Raw genomic sequence first — 5,097 nt, 5'->3', positions numbered from 1 at the left:
GGCCCTACAAAGGCAGCACCTAAACAAAATACTGTGAAGCCCGTGACAGTCTCTGTTCCCCGAGTCTGTGGAAAACGCTAATCTGGTAGATCAGAGTTTAAAATAAAGATCTGTCTCTAACTCGAAAAAAAGAAAAGAAAAGACTGAAGAGGAAGAAAGGCAGCATGTGTTGAGCTCCAGTTGAGGACATGTGTCATAGCATCGAATCCACGCAACAGTCTGCGAAGTAGATCTTAGTCTTCATCTTGCAGACGAGGGTAGTCACGATAGTAAGATTAAGTCGCCTGAACAAGGCCACACAGTTACTCAATGTTTTTAAAATTTATTTTATTATTTGTGTGTGCACGCACGCTCATGACGCGCGTGAGTGTGAGCTTACAGGTGCCACAGACTGCATGTGGAGGTCAGGGGTTAACCCTCAGCCATCAGTTCTCTTCTACCTCTCTGGGGTCCAGGGATCAGACTCAGGCCTTGACCCACTGAGCCAGCGCAGGTCTCCACCTATCGGCTTCTTTTGGTATTGCTTTTCAAATTCTGCACACCACCTTCTTCAGCTCTCAGCCTCTTCCGGATGGAATCAGTTGTTTCTGTGGCATTCAATATTTATAGTACTCCCCAAGTGTTTTCTATAACTGAAACATAATTCACATAGCACAAAAATGATTTATTTAAAGCATATGCTCAAGAATGTATATGTGAGTACATACACACTTTTATATGATCATTAACATTTTATAATCTCAAAAACTTTGTTAGCACGCCCCCACTAGTGACCCGATGATGATTATGTATCCTTCCTCTCTCCGCCTTTCCTGCTACTCCAGGTAACAGCTAACGTGCTTTCTGTCCCTATGGAGTGCCTTCTCTGGACATTTAACATAAAAAGAATAATATACCATATATATATATAGCCTAGAGTGTCAGATCTCTTTTATGTAGTGTTTTCAAGATTTGTGTGCTATTAATGTATGTCAGCCATTCATTCCTTTTTGCTACTGAATACTATTATACCGATGCACTAGATTTCTGTTTATCCTACTCATCATTTGAAGAACATTTGGGGGGTTTTGTTATTTTTTTTGTTCTTCGGGAGTTTGGAAGCTTTGTATGTGAGCAATCCGCCTTCCCACGGCCGGAATTACAGAAGGGGCCGTCATGCCTTCCTGGCATTCACAGGGGTGCAGGGAGTCCAAACTCTGGCCCTCTGACCTGCATAGCAAACTCCTTAATCACCGAGATATCTCTCACCCTCAACTTTTTAAAATTGCATTTATTTATCTGTTTATTTGTGTGAACTTTCCACGTGCCTGGAGGTCAGTGGAGAGCTCGCATGACTTGATTCTGTCCTTCCACCTGAGGATCTTGGGGATCCAGTGCAGGTCCTCAGACCTGACGGTAAGTATCTTAGCCAGACAAGCCACCGCTCCCACCCTCTTCTTTTATTACAGCTCAAACCAATGGGTGTGACGAGGTATTTCATCCGGATTTTACTGCCATTTCACTAATGACTAACGAATTTTCCTTCGTGTACTTTTTTTTTTTTTTTTGAGAACTGTCTGTTCAAATCCTTTGTCCCTAAGTTTTTTTTAATTGGTTGGCTTTGTTGCTGTTCATTTATCTGTTCATCCCTTCATTTGTTTTTGGCTTTTTGAGGCAGTGTTTCTCTGTGTAGTCCTGGCTGTCCTAGAACTCACTCGGTAGACCAGGCTGATCTCAAACTCAGAGATCTGCCTGCCTCTGCTGGGATTAAAGACACTCACCACCAAGCCCAGGCCTTCTTGTTTCTTTTATTTCTTATTTTTTTGGAATCATAGCTAAGAAACCATTCTCTATTTCAAGACCTCTATTTAAAAACTAACCACATTCTATGCTAAGTATTTTATAATTTAAACTCTTATATCTAGGTCTTTGACCTGTTTTAAGTTAATTTTTATAAACAGCTTATAAAGAGGTCTAACTTCACTTCTTTGTGGGTGCATGGGTAGCTAATTGTCTCAGAACCATTTGTCTAAAAGCAACAGTGAAATGATTCTTTCCCCACATTGAATTACCTTGAACTTTATCACAAGCTTTTAAGCAAATATTGACAGAGCTCTGCTGCTACTTAAGCTCAAGGTTTCTGTTTTCCTACCTTGATCTCCACCTCAGGAATGTGTGTGTGTGTGTGTGTGTGTGTGTGTGTGTGTGCACCTTCAATAAATGTACTCTATGGGTAAAGGGCTGATTCAGGATTTTTATCGCCAACCAACAAAGGATAGGCTGTGTGAAATGCAAGGAAGGCTTTGTACAAGGAGCAGAACATTAATTGAATTTCTCAAATCAAAGGTTCCCAGTGTGGGAGGAGGGGCACAGAATCCTATAATTCTAAACTGCTGTGGGTCCTGGAGATCATCAATCCTGCCTTCTGCTGAGGAAAAGCGAAGTGGAAAAGCCAGTAACAGCCCTTACCCTATCACGTGTGAAATGAGGGTCCTGGCGGTCTTTGAACTTAGGTAAGGACCATTGCATTTCAAGAAGGCTTCTGGCTCTTTCAGTAGGCTCCCGATAAGGTGTTTGATAAGGAGTTTTTATGTTAGTCCGGATGAACGTCTCTCTTTTAAATGAAGCAGACTGCTTCTGTTTCAGGCCACATATACCTATCTCCTGAGATTACTTATCAAAGAGTTCGCTGTTTCGTTTTCTGTTTTACTTCTCTACCCTAGCTGTGCGTAGTTACCTCCCCCTTTCCACACAGATGAACAGGTGGCGGCTTGGTGTTGGTCGACTGCTTTGCACTGTTACATAATCTCAACTGTTGTTCTGATGTGTGACCTTTCCAAAGGGACTGCATCCACTGGGGACAGATACATTGCTTCTCAGTTTATTAAAAGAAAGGTGTGTCTCTGACAGAGGACTAATGCCCAAAATGAATAAGGAACTCACGAAGTTAGACACCAACAACCCAATGGGGTGGTTAAATAATGGGGTAGAGAGTTAAACAGAGAATTCTCAACAGAGGAATCTCGATTGGCCAAGAAGTACTTAAAGAAATGTTCAAAGTCTTTAGTCTTCGGGGAAATCCACATCAAAACAACTCTGAGAGTTCATCTTACCCCCATCAGAATGGCTAAGATCGAAAACTCAAGTGACAGCCCATGCTGGCGAGGATGTGGAGCAAGGGCAACACTCCTGCATTGCCGGTGAGAATGCAAACTTGTTCAGCCACTTTAGAAATCATCTGGTGGTTTCTCAGAAAACTGGGAATAGTTCTACCTCCAGATGCAGTTATACCCAGATTGGGAAAAGATCTTTACCAATCCTACAACTGATAGAGGGCTTATATCCAAAATATACAAAGAACTCACAAAGTTAGACTGCAGGGAGACAAATAACTCTATTAAAAAATGGGGGTTCAGAGCTAAATAAGAAATTCACAGCTGAGGAATGCCTAATAGCTGAAAAGCATCTAAAGAAATGTTCAACATCTTTAGTCATAAGGGAAATGAAAATCAAAACAACCCTGAGATTTCACCTCACACCAGTGAGAATGGCTAAGATCAAAAACTCCGGCGACAGCAGATGCTGGCAAGGAAGTGGACAAAGAGAAACACTCCTCCATTTTTGGTGGGATTACAGACTGGTACAACCATTCTGGAAATCAGTCTACAGGTTCCTCAGAAAATTGGACATTGAACTGCCTGAGGACCCAGCTATACCTCTCTTGGGCATATACCCAAAAGATGCCCCGACATATAACAAAGACACATGCTCCACTATGTGCATAGCAGCCTTATCTATAATAGCCAGAAACTGGAAAGAACCCAGATGCCCTTCAACAGAGGAATGAATATAGACAATGTGGTAAATCTACACAATGGAATATTACTCAGCTATCAAAAACAATGCCTTTGGGTTGGGGATTTGGCTCAGTGGTAGAGCGCTTGCCTAGGAAGCGCAAGGTCCTGGTTCAATCCCCAGCCCCGAAAAAAAGAAAAGAAAAGAAAAAAAAACAATGCCTTTATGAAATTCATAGGCAAGTGGATGGAGCTGGAAAGTATCATCCTGAGTGAGGTAACCCAATCACAGAAAAACACACATGGTATGCACTCATTGATAAGTGACTATTAGCCCAAATGCTTGAATTACCTAGATGCACAGAACACATGAAACTCAAGAAGGATGACCAAAATGTGAATGCTTCACTCCTTCTTTAAAAGGGGAACAAGAATACCCTTGGCAGGGAATAGGGAGGCAAAGTTTAGAACAGAGGCAGAAGGAACACCCATTCAGAGCTTTCCACACATGTGGCCCATACATATACAGCCACCAAACTAGATAAGATGGATGAAGCAAAGAAGTGCAGGCCGACAGGAGCCAGATGTAGATCTCTCCTTAGAGACACAGCCAGAATACAGCAAATACATAGGCAAATGCCAGCAGCAATCCACTGAACTGAGAACGGGACCCCCATTGAAGGAATCAGAGAAAGAACTGGAAGAGCTTGAAGGGGCTCGAGACCCCATATGAACAACAACGCCAAGCAACCAGAGCTTCCAGGGACTAAGCCTCTACCCAAAGACTATACATGGACTGACCCTGGGCTCCAACCTCATAGGTAGCAATGAATAGCCTAGTAAGATCACCAGTGGAAGGGGAAGCCCTTGGTCCTGCCAAGACTGAACACCTAGTGAACATGACTGTTGGGGGGAGGGTGGTAATGGGGAGAGGATGGGGAGGGGAACACTCATACAGAAGGGAAGGGGGAGGGGTTAGGGGAATGTTGACCCGGAAACCGGGAAGGGGAATAACAATCGAAATGTAAATAAGGGGGGTTGGGGATTTAGCTCAGTGGTAGAGCGCTTGCCTAGCAAGCACAAGGCCCTGGGTTCGGTCTCCAGCTCCAAAAAAAAAAAAAAAAAAAAAAAAAAAAAAAAAAGAAATGTAAATAAGAAATACTCAAGTTATTAAAGATAAAAAAAAATTCAGTTATACCATGCCTGGGCATATACACAAAAGATACTCTGCCATCCCACAAAGTCACTTGCTCAGTTATGTTCTTAGCAGCTGTATTCATAATAGCCAAAAACTAGAAACAACCTAGATGTCCCTCAACTGAAG

The 5,097-nt window shown here is 42.6% G+C and overlaps 1 long non-coding RNA gene across 1 annotated transcript; it reads right to left on the bottom strand.

Moving 5' to 3' along the window:
* Positions 1-306: 306 nt before the first annotated feature.
* On the bottom strand, positions 307-2,846 carry LOC134485611 (uncharacterized). The gene is made up of 2 exons (XR_010063804.1): positions 2,449-2,846; positions 307-632 (listed from the first exon to the last, which is right to left on the bottom strand). It is a non-coding gene; the product is annotated as an uncharacterized LOC134485611 (long non-coding RNA).
* Between the last annotated feature and the right edge of the window lie 2,251 nt (positions 2,847-5,097).

Source organism: Rattus norvegicus, chromosome 2 (assembly GCF_036323735.1).
Source record: "Rattus norvegicus strain BN/NHsdMcwi chromosome 2, GRCr8, whole genome shotgun sequence".
NCBI classification, from domain to species: domain Eukaryota; kingdom Metazoa; phylum Chordata; class Mammalia; order Rodentia; family Muridae; genus Rattus; species Rattus norvegicus.
Note: the sequence above shows the minus strand (reverse complement) of the source record. Positions and strands in the feature narration are given on the sequence as shown.